Below are 17,311 nucleotides of genomic sequence, written 5' to 3'. Positions count from 1 at the left end.
CTTCACATTTCTCTGTTAATTCATGTAGAATCCACATTTTAATAACTGTTTTTCTGTTCCATCGGACGTATTCACAATTGTTAAAACTTTTCTTTCGTAAAATTGCAAATGGCGACTTTGGTGTTTGTGCTTCTAGTAATGTAGTGTTATCAGTAAACAGTTCTAGAGGGTTAAATTTACCTTGTGTGAAAATCACTTGATAACAATCGAGTGTTTTTAATTAAATTAAACTTCTTGAATTGGTTACCTTCTTCCAACCTACTTTATAAGTTAATAACAACCAAACAATGTATTGTTTCTACTTATTTTCCAATAACCTTATTCGATTGATTACCGGTGACCTCGTAAAATTAACCTTTTTATCTCAGAAGGGTTGTTGCAAATTATTAACTGGTTCTAGCAGTCAACTTGGAAATTAACCTACACTAGGATACCGCTTATTTTTCTCAGCGTAAGCCCTACCAGGAGTCAAAATAATCAATCATACTTTAATCTTTTAACCACAGAAAGTTAATAGCAATTTTGAATTCAAGTTATATATTTAGTTAGTAGGCCAACTTAAACTGTAAGCTATTGAAAAATTATTTACGACTTTTGCAACCTTTTCCATTTTCCTTGTGAGAGTCATTGAACCACAAAAAATAGCCTACAGCAGTTAATGCTTAAAGGCCTTCCATTTATGGTCTTTCTGCCTTGGGGTATGCTAATTTGCTCACTCGCTCTTTACAGTGTTACGTGAATAACATTCATGACGTATATATATATATATATATATATATATATATATATATATATAGTATAAAATGAGAAGCGTTTATTTGCAGTTTCTGAGTTTTCACTACTCACAAGGGATCAAAGTTGTTTACTAGTTTCTCTTGGAAATCTTGCTGTTTTGTGTCACATAAAATGCGCTCTATTGGGTAAAGAACCAGAAACTAGAGCGTAAGACAAACTAACTGCATCTACTAAGCGTTTTCTTTACTAAGAAATGTACAGCAGTTGATTAAATGTTTCTCGAAAGGTGTACCGCTGTGCAGTAGACTGAATTGAATGTTATCTAGCGTATAACAGAAAGAAATACGAAAAATGAATTTTCTACTAGAATATAACAGCAGAAGTGCAAGTTCTTGTACGAGTTGAATGGTATGCAACCTTGAATATATTAGAGTCATTTCGATTGTCTAACTTAAGGGACCACTTAAATATTCTATAATTTTTGAACACCCTTCCCCCATTAAGATGTAGTTTTTAAAAATTCTGTGTATCCTATTGTCTCTTCCCTGAAATTACCTCGAACTATACCAAGCCAAAGGCGTCAATTTGTATAAAGGATAAACATACAAACCTACGAACAAATTGAGCTTTATATATAAAAATGAGTTAGTAATTAAGCATGATGTGTGAGTATAAAATTAAATCTTTAATAATTACCATTTTATTACATGTTTAGTATAAGAATTTTTGTAAGAATCTAGTTGACCTCAGCTCAGTAAGGTTTAATACTATCATTAGTAGTTCGAAAAACTCACTGCGCTTTCTAGTTACACACAAGTAATTTGCAACATCATCTGAAGTTCTTTTCTAGTTTTCCATTATTCACGAAATAAATTCCTGTTAACGTGGTGTACCTAAATCTGATTTCAATTTTTACTGTTATTACTTATTTTAATATCCTTCTTATCCTTTTGAGCTATCTATAGAGAAAGAAGCTGGTCGTTCTTTCGTTCTCCACTGTCTGAGTGGTTCCATCTAGTCGTCTGTAAATGAAAAAACAAAATGAAATCATGATATTTTCCAGTTTAACGTCCCATGATTATGTCCTTTAGGCTAAGGGAGACGGATGATTAAGGGAAGTGAATAATGATGAAACAACTGATGAAATTAGTCTGTGGAAGGAAACAGGAGTACCCCGACTGACACGAGTTGTCCATCACAATATTATTTGACCGGAAATCGAACGATTGACCCCGGTATCGGAAAAGATAAAAGGTAAACAATTCTTTACACCCACCTACTTCCGATACTATGACATATTCAGAACTCTTATCGCCGCCATAAGTAATAAGCACTAGTCCTTTATGTACAAATAAATATTTCTACTTTTCTGTAATTTGTTTCCATACATCTAGTTCCATGCATGCACCCAGATGTTTTTGGAGGGGGGGTTAAAACTAGAAAATCCAGACTGAGTCACTCCTCCTTTTGTGTGCGCGCCTTTGGTGCATATAAAAAACAAATGTATTATTTAGAGCGTTTATTTGCGGTGCATGGGGTCACTGGTTCCAACCCCGGCCAAGTAAGTTTGTGGTGGACATTACGGGTGCGCACGAGACGAGTCGAGACAGGATTTTCCTGACAAAATTCGAGTCGAGACACGGCTCTTCCAATAGAGAAATATACATTTTTCGAGTCGAGACATAACTTTTACAGCACATTTTCGAGACGAGACAACCACAAATCTTGTCTCGTGCGCATCCCTAGTGGACATCATTATGTCCGTGGGTTTTGTCGGGGTAATCCCGTTTCCTCCCATTTTTTCATTCCACCAATTCTTAGATCATCATTCACTTGCCTTAATCATCGTCTCCCTTAGTCTAAAGGGGCATAATCGTGAGACGTTAAACTGAAATATTTCATTTTCATTTCAAATATATTATTTAAAAGGGATTACAAACATTTGGGATTCGGACCTGATGGACCTTAACCCGTAAGCGCGCTCTTAATCACATACAAGTAAATACAAGCACATACTAAGTGATGAAATACCAATATCGTTTAATAAAAATGTTTCAAGCTTGAAAGTTCCATGATAACTCGTAATCCTATTACCCGCTTCACAAAAGAAAACTAGCAGGTACTGTTTAACAGCAAAAAGTGTTCACCATCTCTACTTAAGAATAGTGCGACGACAAAAGAAAGCTTTGTATGTGAGTGAGAAAGACTCTCCTGGTCGTTTATTTTGGTTCCGTCTTTTCTAAGATGTAACTAAATGTGTGAAAGAACTCTTCATTCTGCTATCATCTTACGACAGTCTCTTCACTTACTTTCCGAGTCACTGAACTCTCCAAAATCGATTCTAGACACCAGCACAATTTCAAAAGGATGAAACAAAAGGGAAAAAAAGGAACTTCCTTTCTTTCTGTTCTTTAGTCAGTCATCTCGTTGACGTTTTAATGGATGGTCAATTCTCGTTTCCTTTCCTCTTAACTCTTTCTCTCTTTTCTTCTTGTGTTTCTTATTCATTTCTCTTATTATTCCCATTATAGTCTCGTAGTTTGTTCTACCTTTTGTTGGCAGTAGTCTCTCAGGCCACAATTGAAAGAGTAGATTCAAAAACCTCAGGAAGTTGATCGCGAAATTTATAAAAAATGTAACTAGATACGAATATAAAGAAAAATGGATTTTATTACCGTTCAGTCTGTGACCAAGTAAAATAATATGTTTTATATAGAGTTTGTATATGTCTACCGCGTCTGTTCAATACGCATCGCTGTTAAGTAGAAATAAAAATAAGATTTATTGGGAATTCAATTCTCAAGCAAAAATCAATACAGTACAGTATACAGTCAGAAGATTTTGCCTGATATAGCTTAGATATTGTAAACAAACGTTAAACTTCAATCAATTAATCTTTATATACAGGGTGTCTCTAAAGTCCCCTACCTCAGCGTAACTCGGTTATTATCAGTTACAACAAAATGTAAGAGGGAAAACCGTTTCCAAATCTGATGTGTTCAATTTAAAGTGAAGGATTTTTTTTTACATCGGACGAGTCGTTTGGGCTGTACACTCTTTAATGCTACCAATGTTAAATGAAAATGCGCCGTTACCATTTACCATTAGCAGCAACATAAGTGAATGATGATACTGTCTTTTACGCTAACGTGTAGGTGGCCAGCCCTCATTTCAAACATGTCCCCATACACCATACTCGTACAAAATTTATCCATCATCCGGTAAAAGACAACGTTGCATTTTCATTTAATATTGGACGCAACAGAGAAAAAAAACGCATGAGGCATACGTAAAAACATTAGGTTACATGCATAAATCCTATACTTTTTGGACTTAACGTACGTTTGTTTCATAATACGCATGTTTCATAACACTTTCTGTATAAGTGTTCCATCTATGAAACAAGGAAATCTATATAGACGGTCTGGATCTCACATACAGATGGATGTATATAACAAATACCTGACGTAAGTAACATACATGTAAGTATGCAGTATATGAAAGATTGCTAGATGTCAGATATCCTGCAGTGCATGATGTAACGTCTAAGAGGAAAAGAGGCAGTACTATGCAGTATATTGATAACGCATGCTCCGTACAGATTTCAGTAGTAAACTTATGGATTCCGAATATTTGTACAATATTCCGCTGTCCGGATAACGGATTTTTCTCAGTACGAAGTCCTCATCTAGTAATCAATCCATCTGGAAGTTAAAAATGCGGTCCTGATATCATCCATATAAATTGGTATTTGTTGAAACAACGTCAGTCAATATGTTACATTTTAAAGTTGAAACATTACCAAGGCAACATTCAGGAATGAGGAAAACACTAGGGATGGCCACAAAGTTCCGGTTCCGGCGGAGCCGGTTCCACGAGGAACCGGTTGTTCCAGATCTGGATCTGAAAACCCGATTCCAGAACCGGATCTTAGGAACCGGCTCCAGACCTGGATTTGAAAGCCCCCAAAGACCCGTTAAGGAGGCACAAAGTTCACCTTCAAAACACTGCAGAAAGGACCATGCATTTGTGCTCTCCCCCAGACCTGCTTCTACCCCCAGAAAAAAAATTTGGTCCACAAGTGGGTGTTTAGCCAAATGAGTTGGCCAGTTTGCTTGTTTAGCCAATGAGTTTGCCAGTTACCCAGTTTATTTAGCCAAATGAGACAAGCGGCCGCCGCCTGGGCGCCTGCCTGTCGCTTCCACCAATTCATCTAGCACACTGTTCACAGCCTGGCAGCAGCTCGGGTTTAGCGTAGGGATGGTCACAAAGTTTCGGTTCCAGCGGAACCGGTTCCACGAGGAACCGGTTCTTGGAGATCTGGTTTTCAGAACCGGTTCCGGAAACGGTTCCAGACCTGGATCCGAAGTACCGGTTCCAGACCTGGATCCGAAAAAACGGTTTCAAACCCGGATCTGAAAAACCGGTTCCGGAACGGGATCTTCTAGAACGGGATCCGTTCAGACCCGAAAACCGGTTCCACCAGGAACCGGTTCTGGCCATCCCTAGAAAACACGTCATTAAATCAGTAAATGTTAACTGTATCCATACAGATTCCTTAAAAGTAGTAAATATTATAGTCCTTAAAATAGTGACTGACGTTTTAACAATTACTGATTCGTATTTAGTTTGTGCTAGTGAAAAACATACTCTTCTCCTGTGAAACAAGAAGTGAATGTATGTAAGTTCAGATTGTTATGCGTATGAATTTGATCATAACGATATAATATAAACAATAATGATAAAATTGACGATATAATTTATTATTCAGTGTTCCATACTAAAGGCGCTATAATATCACAAACATCCAAATTTTGGGGTTTGTCTACCGCAACAATAACGCAATAGAGACAGACGGCCAATACATTGTCTGCTTACATACGTTTTCCATAATATAGTTAGGTTTGTTCCAATTGAGTACCAATGATGGTCCTACTTCACTAGAAATTCACTTGAAAATGAAATCTTTCAGTTTTTCGTCCCACGATTATGCCGGCAAGGCTAAAGGAGACGGTGATGATGAGAAATAATTGAAATGGTGGAATGAAGAAAATGGAAGGAAATGGGAGAACCCCGAGGGAACCCAGGCATAGTGTTGTAAAAAAACGGTTTTTTTTCTGTGAAGTTTTTTTCAATAAAAAACATCGTTCTTTTTCATGTTTTTTTTCAAATGTCTGTTTTTTTTCTGGCAGCTATTATTTATTGATTTATCTTGAAGATTATTGAAATAATCAATAGAACTTGAATCGAAGCCCTCGTAAATTACAAATCGTTTGTTTCCTTGTACCAATACGAGCAAAATCGTGTGATTATTCCATTCGGACCCAGATCATTTTTGGCGTTTTCCTACTTTGTCAATTAGTGACTTATTGCTCAAAAACCACTTACCCTATTGATATGGTTAAGACCTTGTATTTTAGAAAAGGAATGTAGCTATTTTTTGGTGTACATTACATTGCAGTGTTGCGAGCGAGTGGGAAATTACTGAGGGAAATGTAGGGGTGAAAATTTACAAAAAATCCCTAACCGAATTTCAAGATTTTTGTATCTAGCACCACTGATGCCATATGGGTCTAAGTCACCTAAAAAAATTCTTTGGTGCGTTGACAAGGTAGAGTGAAAATCTAAAGTCGCTGGCTTCCATTCAAAGAGAGAAAGAAAAAATTCTCTGTTTCCATACACATGAAATGTTGACACTTTTTACGCCTCAGAAGCAAAAAACCAACAGATATGCCGGGGCTACAGCTTCTCTAATTATCCTATTGAAACTTTTTATGGTGCGTTCTGTAGGCTAAAGAGAAGGCTTTCAGGTAGTGGTACATTTGTTGCAACGTAGCGAGCAAGAGGGAAATAATAGAGGGGAAAGGGAAATTTGCCAATTTTTTAAACTTAAAATCAGGAATTAATTGTTTTGGCTGGAAACACTGTCATAAAACAGACGTAAAATATCTGAAAGTAAACCTTCGTACCCCAAGAATACTTCCTACAAGTATCATGGCGATATCTAACAAAGTAAGCATGATTTTTTTAAAAAAATTCTCATTCTACCTCAGAAATTCACAATTTTCTTAACATTTACAGAACATAGTTTATTATAAGCCTTAACTGTACTTCCCCTAATTATTCTACCGAAACTTTTTATGGTGTGCTGTGTAGGCCAAGGACGAGGCTTTCAGACAGTGGTACGTTTGTTCGAATGTAGCCAACAAGAGGGAAATAATAGAGACAAAAAGGGATTTTTTCACAAGATTTCTCCCTAAAATCGGAAATTAAAATTTTCTGTAGCTGGCAACAGTGCTAGCAGACACACACAAACTATCTTAAAAGAAGCTTTGGTATTTCTATAATATACCCTCAAGTATTGTGACAATATCTAATAAAGTAAGCAGGTCATTAAAAAATATTTCAGTCTACCTAAAAAAAATCACAGTTATCTTTCCACTTAAATAACAAGATCTACTGTAAACCTTAACTGTACTTCCCCTAACTATCCTATTGAAACTTTCTATAGTGCGTTGTGAAGGGTAAAGACAAGACTTTCAGATACTGGCACTTTTGTTCCTATGTAGCCAACAAGAGGGATATAATAGACAAAACACGTAACTTTCCCCTAACATATTGAATTAAAATTTTCCGTAGGTGGCAACACTGCTACCAGACAGACGAAAACTATCTTAAAATAAACACTGGTGCATTAATAATATATCCTACAAGTATCATGGCGATATTTAAGAAACAATGCTTTTAATTACCAAAAATATATTTCGATGGAGAGAAAAGTAGGGGAAAATCAAGAGTTAGAACCTTAATCCGAATTTTTCGTGCTTCCCCTAATTACCCCACTGTAACGATATGTACGCGAGTTTGTTCAGTAAGAACAAATGTTCGACTGACGTAAGTTGACTTGCATTCCGACGTATAGGTACGGTTTATAACAAAAATTTCGAATTTTTTGCCCAAATTTAAGGAGATTTTAATTTCCGTAGTTGGCAACACTGCGCGCAAGCCCGTCCAATTGATGTCAACAATTAGGTATCCATCGGACGTATCTACCTGACAAGTCTTAAGGAGGTCTCTCTACAACGAATGAAGCTACAGGGGAAAAGTAATAAAGAAAATTCGAAAATTCTCGAATTTTTGACTGGGGTGAAATTTGAGAGGGAAATTCGACACACAAAAGAAAAAGAAACTAAGATGATAAACTATGGACCAACCATATTTGGCAAGAAATATATATATATACCGATATCTTAATTAGTGACCACACAGGAGCGGATTAAAAAATTGACATATCCGTATGTGCCACTTTGGCCACCTGGGTCCGAAAGGGTTACAAGTGTACATTTAATTACATTTTTTGACTACTAACTTGTGTTGTTGTATTAATTATAGTCTTGACTAATAATAATATCGTTGTTGTAAACAATCACAATCTCTCCTTTTTACATCTTAGTTCCAATACTGATGCTGAGAAATGCAGGGTGTTTCAAAATGAATATCGGGGAATTAAGTCTTCACAGTACTTATTACATTTTACGCACAATTATAAACAATACATCAAATAAAAGAACACCTCAAACAGTTTTTGCTTCAAGTGTTCGATGTGAGCTTCATTCGTCACATGGCACACATAGAGTCAATAGGTGAGAAAGGCCCATAAGCTTTCCGCCATATGGCACAAAACATTCAATTCACACAGACGGTTGCACTGTAACTACAGATTCAGTCTTTGCAAAGTTAAAACACACAAAGCTTTCTGGTCTCTAGTCTCCATCTTTGCTACTTGCTCTTTCTAACGGCAGACAGAGGAAACAATGCATGGCATGCGTGTGTACAAAACTGTTTGAGTTGCTCTTTTATTTGATAATACTTATAATTGTAAGTTAATTGTAATAGATACTACAAAGTTTCAAAACCCTAATATTCATTTTGAAACACCCTGTATTACTTCAAGTTATGTCATCCTATATTCATGTCTTGTATGTACACTCATGTCCAAGATTATTGTTGTATGTCTATAAATATGTTGTTGTAGGAATATAATTTGATAACGAATCCGCCTGGTATTTCTTATAATATTAGTATGTGTATAATCGGCAAAGACATGTATGTGGCAAATTTCATGTCAAAACAGCAGTAAATAAGAACAATAAAACAAAAATAAAACTTTCTTTCCATTTAGCAACAGTTTCTTTTACTCTTTCTCATTTTCGTATTTATAATTCTTTTCCTTTGAAATTTACAACAAATATACATTTTCCGATTATACACGTAATATTAAAAGTACCCTGCAAAATCATTATCAAATTATATTCTTACAAGAAGACAGTTATAGATATGCGACAATCATTGTGGACATGCATGTACATATCATCGGGCCGACCCCAGGCAATTTGTCGCCCGCGCAATGACGTAATTTGCCGCCTAAATCTTTCTCCAGAAAGAACAAATCTCCAGAAAGAAAGTCACGATTTTAAGTATGCTACTCCAGCATGAACAACGAAAGGGAGGGAAACTACACTCACACTCAGAAAGGCTTAAATACTTACTACAAATACAATATTTTTGTGTCTGTTTTTTCTTTAAATATTAATCTATTATGTTAGTGAAAGATAAAGCAAATACATCTGAAAGATGGTAATCCTTTTTATAGAATTCAATATCGAGTTTCAATCTCAACATATCAGTTTACAATTATAGTGCAACTAGCTCTTTTACCTTTATTTCTTGATTTTCCTTCTACATCTGTTATTTTTTTTAAATTGTTTCCACCTTCCATGATAACAATCTTATTTGCGACAAAGACAAGAGAAGCTTTCATATCAGAACTTTGATAACTAACCAAAGGGGACAGGCATTCGAGAATTGAGTTCTTGCATTTGACAACAATCAAGCAATTTATTTTACCATTTGCTTTAGCACTGATCATGTTACTTAAACTAATGCGACCTAAACATAATTTATGAATGTAGTATTCAAATAGAAGGTCAACTTAGTCAGTGGTGCCCACCCCGTCATGTCCATGACGCACTCCCCCTCAATTGTCTATCCGTAGGTGTTCTTCCATGAAAAAAAATCTTTCCGATTAATGTTTACACACCCTCAAGCACATTTATATAGATTTTTAATCCCCCCAAATATTTCAATGACGCAATTTGCGTCATAGCCCCCCTGGCTTAGTAAATTTAGCTACCATGATCATGAAGTCTATCTCCAACAAGATATATTTATTTTAAATAAAACACTTATGACAGATATTGCCCCCAGTGCAAATGCACGTGTTGCACATATGGTAGAGCCAGCAATGCATATCATATATCTAGTCGACAAATTATTTATATGATATTCAGAAAATATTAGTAGGCAAATTAGTATTAGTTTTTACTTTTAGACAAGTTATTTGCATTTTATACTGTTCGTGATATTACTTTCGTACTTATTAAAGGCCTATTTTCACGAAAAAAAAAAAAAAACAAATGTTCATTTATACTTTTATTTCTTCGTTGATATTGGTGAAACAGTACAGAAACACGGATTATTAGCAGGTACGCTACTCATATAAATTGTAAAATATGTGTACCGTATCAGTATCTAGTGTTTAATTTATGTTGCATTTTATGGTAATTACACCTACATAAAAATACTTCAGACTTAAATGACGTAAGATACATTACAAATGACTATTTGAAAAAAAAACGAAATTTAGAAAAAAACGAGAGGCAATGTTTTTTTCTAAAAAAACGTACATTTCTGAAAAAACGAACGTTTTTTTTTCTATTTACAACACTACCCAGGCACACGGTGTTTGTCCATCACAATGTTCACTTGACGGGGGCTGAGATCGAACCCGGGACCCAAAGCACCAGAGGTGAACGCTCTACCACGGCCCCAGAAATTTACTTGATTTGTATAGCAATTATGCTAATACTAATATTACTACTAATAATAAAAATAAAACGTATTTTTTATCTTGCTACATTTTAAAAATCATATTCCAGTCTCAATTTCGTTAATCATTTTCAAAGTGCTGTGAAAAATGCCCCAAGTAATCCGTAGTCTGCTAGTACTCCGTGTCAAATAAATAATATAAAAAAAAAGAGTGTATACTTACAAAGTATACAAATTCATATAGAATCCTATTGCGCTCAAAAACAGCTGATGAAATATCTTAGAAGCTTTTTAAAGTTAGATAATCCACAATATTCTACTGATTTGGAGGTTGCATATTATTCAGTCCGTGCAAAGAACGGACACTTCTGCTAATAAATGAATAAAAGAACATCCTTAAGCACTCAAAATTTGTTGTTTTTCAGTGTTTTTTGTAAACTATTTACTAACTATGTGAGGTAAGAATAACATTTTATTCCTTGATTCTCCAGTGAAACGTAATATTGTGAAAGAGAAAGAGTACACATGGATCGATTTTTCAATTACTTTTGTTCTTTCTTCCGAGTTATTTATATATTTCTGTCTTTTATAAAAAAGACTTTTTTGTCACAAGAGTCACCAAAATGACATTTTAATGGATTCCCAATTCTAATTTCCTTTTCATAATTCTTCTTGTATCTCCGTTTTGTGTTTTGTCCATTTTATACTTCTTAAAGTTAACTCACAAGATATATCCTACAAGATACTGTTACTCATCGTTGATCGACTCATTCTCTTATGGTGGACATACTTGTTTCTGAGGAAAGATACGTAACACAGCCACCATTAACTGAGCTTTTGCAATGTGAAAAATAATTTAATAATTTTCATTTTGATCATATTATGTTAGGGTTTACTAACTTAAGGTTAGGTAAATTATGTTTGTATTAGGTAAGTTTGTTTTGTTTTGTGCTAGGGTTTGACATTCTTTTTTTTCAGCACAGAGACAAAATAAAACCTGATTCATATATTTTAGAAGGAAGATGCTAAAACTAAAAATGATGTACACTTTTTGCTTTCTAACGGCAATAGGAGAGTTGAAAGTATTGTGGTTGTGGCTAAATCGAATTCGAGATTTCCAAGGATTATTTTTTTTTATTAAGTACTAGCTCAAGCGTGCTAACTATAAGAGGGTTATGCCCTCTTTTAGGGAAGTAACTTAAGAAGTCTGAGGATTGTAAGGTCTATAGTTGGTCTAAATGCTTTCCTTATTCCTTCATTCGTAGTAGCTATTGGACTTAAAGAACTTTGCATTCCTTAGTATTTGGCGTAGAAAAGGAAATTGCACTACTACATAGACATTGGCATATTTTGACATATAGCTAATCTAAATTACTAAACGAAAGATTAAAAGTGAAGAGTGTGTTGAATGAAGGTCCAAAGTAACTGCGGAATCTATGTTTGCAAAACAGATACATGAAGCGAAACAACAGTAACTTTTATATGAAAGGAATACAAATGGTATGGAATACAGAAACAGATTAAAGCAATACATACGGGATTTAATATTGGAAGCAGTAAACATGTGTTAATAGGGTTGACGTATGTTATGAGATGCGATACATAGGACAATATAGAGAGAAATATTACTAGAGAGATATAATCATCTTTTTGTATGGGGACTCCAGGGTATGATGAAGGACATGTGTCAACGGATTTATACGTTTGACAGTCTACAACAGCAATCGTAGCTCGTTGTATGAATTTGTTGTGGCATTGGCTACAAGAGCACTAATTCTGACACAAAATTTCAATCAAATTCCTAGTTGTAAAAAAATGTTTATATAATCAAAAACGTTTGAATACTTATGCGAATAAATATGACTAACAAATTGTTCTTAATGTAAGAAAGCAATTTTTATCAAAGTTCAGGACCATGAGTTTAATTAAACATAATATATAGGGTGTTTGAAAACAACACAGACAACATTTGGGAGGTGATTCCTGATACCAAGATAAGACAAAAAGTATAAACCAATCTGGATGCACAAATGCTTTTTTTTCGGAGTTAGAGGCTGCCGGAAACACGAAAAAATGAACTTTAAAGGTCCATAGCTACAAAACTATGAGACCTACCGTAGTCGGGTCAAGACTACACTTATGAACTAAGAAGTGCCCTATCCAAAAATTCATTTTTCAGAATCCTAAGATACTCACGCAACATTTGTCATAGACGGAGTTTGGCTACGGCACCACCAAGTACCTCTACAAAAGTTGTTACGGAAGTACCGTAGGATTCTGAAACTTGTATATTTGTATAGGCCACTTAGTAGTTCCTAAGTGAAGTCTTGACCCGACTATGGTAGATCCCATAGTTTTGCGGTATGGACTTTTAGAGTTCATTATTTCATGGTTTTGGCAGCTTATAACTCCGAAAGGAAGCATTGATGCACCCAGGTTGGTCTATACTTTTTTGTCTTATCCTGGTGTCAGGAGTTACCTCTCAAACGTTGTCGGTGTTGTTTTGAAACACTTTGTATATTGTATATAATAAATATAAGATTATGTGTATGTATGAAGTTGTTCAAATTAAAAACACATATAGCACAATTTAAGAAGTCGCTCTACTACACACTTTCACACGTTACTTTTATAGTATCTAGACACTAAGGGCATACTGGGTAGACGAAATAGAGACACTATTAAATGTATCGATTACAAATGAAACTATAATAGTTTTGAGAAAATTGAGGTAAACTTATCAGTTTATTTTCGTACAGTAAAAAATTCTAGAGGTTGCTCACATGGCTCTTTGAGGGACTCCCCCTGCTAGTATCGAAATGAAAAATGAAATGTTTTAGTTTTACGCCCACGATTATGCCGGCTAGACTAAAGGAAACGGTGATCATAAGAAATGAATGCAATGGTGGAATTAATAAAATGGGAGGAAATAGGAGAATCCCGAGAAAACCCACGAACACAGTGTTCGTCCACCACAAGGCTCATTTGTCGCGAAACTGGGATCGAACCAGGGACCCCACGCACCAGAGGTGAACGGTCTACCACTGAGCCACCGTGCCCCCTGCTAGTGTTGCCAATGGATATATTGTGAAGTAGGTGTTGAAGTAAAAATATGTTACTAAGGCAAAAAATAGAAATTGATAAGTTGAAATATTTTGTTGGAATTAGTAATAGGAGAAAAGAACACTGTCATAGAATATACAGGAGCTATAACTGTAAATAGTACGTGTACTTCATAAATAATATTTTATTTGTGTTTTTATTAGTAATTCAATAGGTCATACTTAGATATTAATTCCTGTGGTATTACCTTCGATTCCTGGCGATAGATCATGTGGTTTGTACTCCACGTCAAGAGACCTCATCCCCGCGAAATTGAAATACCGTTAATTTTACAGTAATTATGTGATATTTTCAAATAGATAAAAAATAATTGAAATGTGGAACAAGAGGGCCCTAGACAATATTATTTTGCATGAGGTACCGTTCTCACCCGCAAGTTACCTAGTGGCTTTCCGTTTTCAGCCGTGTAGAAACGCAAAAATAAATTCCGATTTTCAAAATGGCTAGAAATCGAAAGCTGATAAGTGAGTCGTGATAACGGTATCTCATGAAAATGATATTGTCTAGGGCGCTCTTGTTCCAGATTTCGATTATATTTTATCTATTTGAAGATATTACATAATTACTGTAAAATTAACGGTATTTTCATTTTGCTAGGACGAGGTCTCTTAAGTTGTCAGTCTACCTCTCATACAGTCTCGCCGCTGAACGTGACGCTAAACGCAAATCCATATCCAATCCAAATGCAGTATCAAAAAACAAGTGAAATCAAAATTTATTGTTAGATGTAAAATTATTCTTTGTTTCAATCAAAGAAAAAAAACGAAGCTTCGACTTTCAACCACAAATAATACGCTGAAAAAATATTTATTGGAAACATTAACTATGCCGTAGAAAACTCTTAAATTTCGTGAAATAAAGTTCTTTTTCGTAACATGATGATTAATAAAACTGCAATTTCTCTTGGTTAAGAATTATTCAAATTATGTTTATAAAATTATGATTTTAACGATGTGTTACTTTATTTTGGAGTAACTAATATGAACAACAAAGGACATTTTTGCAACAAATATTCTTCTTCATCATGTAACAACAGCTTGAAGGGGATATAAAAAGTTATGAAAATTTTCTTTCTCAACTGTCTAAAGTAACGTTTAAAAAATAAGAAAATAAGATTTAGTTGATAGATCATAAACATGCTGTTTAAGTTAGTACAATCTCTCTTACTGATGTAACTATATATATATATATATATATATATATATATATATATATATATATATATATATATAGAGAGAGAGAGAGAGAGAGAAAACATTAAATCTGACGCTTGTGCTCTTGAAAATTGAAATCTTCTTTATGTCCTTAGTTACAACTCGAATCAATGCAATTCTTTGAACAATGAAAGTTTACTGTAATAGTAAACAAATTTCCTTTTCTTAATTTTCTGTTCAGGAAGTTTTGTCGTGAATGTGTCCTCTAAATCAGAGAGAGAAAGAAAGAGAAAATACATTCACTTTGACGCAAGAGCTAAATTGCTATTGGAGCGGAAAATTAAGTGGAAAGAAACCACCTCTTTATTTACCTTTGATCTATAAGTTTAGAAACTAACGATAAACGTGTAAGCCGTGGCTTTGGATGGTGCATTTAAACTTTCCACTGTTTACAAATGTATCACAATCAATTTATACAATGAATGGTACAAAAAGAAACCAATTAATATCTTGAAAACAACTAAAATTGTAGAAAATTGATTTTCTTCAAATTTTAACTGTGTCTTAAGTGGAAACTGAATGCCTAAAGTTATAGATAAATGAAATTAAATTTACATCAGAAGTAAGATTACTTTTCAGAGATGTGATACTGAAAAGTATGGGAGGAATTGATTGAATTTCAATTTTTGTGTTCTCCAGATCAAAAATCAAATTAACTCTGCCAGAAAGTTTAAGATATAAAAAAAATAATTTATCAACCCTTACTTATAACATGTCGTGCCTGAAAGACTGCTACCTAGTAAGACGTTTCAACCCTTTGAGATAATTGTAACAAATGTAAATCCTCTTGAAATTTTAGGAAATCGGGATTAGAAAAAAAAGTTTTTTATTATTTAAAATCTTCTTAAGAAGGAGGACGCATCATCTTACGACACTTGCTACTTTTTGAAAAAGATCTATGTATTATGAAGTGCATTTGTGCATCATATGAAACGAATTACCTTTCTAGTATCATCTCAAGTATATTACTTTCAATATTATTAGCTACGACTTATTATTGTTTTTATAATTTTAGGATATTATTAAAAAATGACAGGGCGAAAATGTGGCCTGCACAGCAGCTTAGTGATTACCAACTACTAGAGTTATTGTAGATATTCGTTGTCATTGAAGATAGTTAACGGCCAGCCAACTTTAAGACGTAGGAGAGAGACGTAACATCACTATATTACCGGTATTGATTAACGGATTGACGTACCAACTTCAATGTGTTTTCCTTATTTCAGTGGATATATATATATATATATATATATATATATATATATATATATATATATACTCAAATAAGGAAAACACATATATAACATGGTAGAGTCGTTAACATTTTCTGCTGTAACTCATGTATATATTGAACGAACAAGTGTAGTGGTATCAGTAAAGGTAACAAATGCTAGTAGAAAACATATTATCGACAGGGCACTTACAGTACTTCTACTCTTTTCTAGAATATATTTTATTTTGCACTTAAGTGCAGATGTAAGTACTATAGTTGGTTAGTCGATTGGAGTCTTGCACCGCTTTTCAGCATTGATCAGGCGTGGTGGAATCTAAACTATAATCATGCATTCAAATTTCAAGGTTCTCCTGCTGAAAATCGAACCCAAAGTCCCATGTAACAAAAGCGCACATGCTACGCAGTACACCAGTACGAGAGGGCATGTATATAGGTACAGGTACTATCCAAACCCAGAGCTTAGTTACATGTTACTAGATTATAGTAATATTAAAATAATTAAGAAATAATCTCCGTACCGCATTGTGGGTCACTAAGTAAATATCTCTGTTGAACATTTTGCTCCTAAAAGACATAATAAAGTAACAAACGGAAGATATACTATAGAGGAAATAACCGATGTTTTCTGTTGTAGGTAAATGTAGAAGTAAAATATTCCGGTTGGAAAAGCCGAAACCTGAGTGTCTAATTGTATGTAATGAGATTAAAATATCGTTTTTTTGAAGTTTGTGTTTATATACGTATGTGAAAAATTAACAATATCAAGTTGCAAATAATTATATGTGTATGAGTGTGTGGAACTTTTATTGCAATTTGATGGTGGTATGATGTTTTGTAAATCGTGTAAAGTAGAAAACAGAAGACAAACTATAAAGTGTTGTTGGATTTCGATTACGTATGTGTTTGAGATCTAAAATAGTTGATACGCTATTCATCTTTATACATTCTGGGATTATCATATTAAAGACTACTTCCTTATAGTGAGCGAGTGGAGTGCGCAGAATTTTTATCAAGGGGGGGGATTCCGATACCTAAGTTCGTACTGTTACAAAATATGAGCGGTTGTTTTGTAAACGTACCTTAATATGGAATGTTTTTATAATATACTTTTGAAGAG

At 34.4% G+C, this 17,311-nt stretch overlaps 1 protein-coding gene across 3 annotated transcripts in view; it reads left to right on the top strand.

Moving 5' to 3' along the window:
• Positions 1 to 17,311, top strand: part of LOC145678584 (acetylcholine receptor subunit alpha-like) — a 730,942-nt gene that overhangs the window by 476,398 nt on the left and 237,233 nt on the right. The window lies entirely within an intron of this gene.

Source organism: Thermobia domestica, chromosome 2 (assembly GCF_964235325.1).
Source record: "Thermobia domestica chromosome 2, izTheDome1.hap1.1, whole genome shotgun sequence".
NCBI classification, from domain to species: domain Eukaryota; kingdom Metazoa; phylum Arthropoda; class Insecta; order Zygentoma; family Lepismatidae; genus Thermobia; species Thermobia domestica.
Note: the sequence above shows the minus strand (reverse complement) of the source record. Positions and strands in the feature narration are given on the sequence as shown.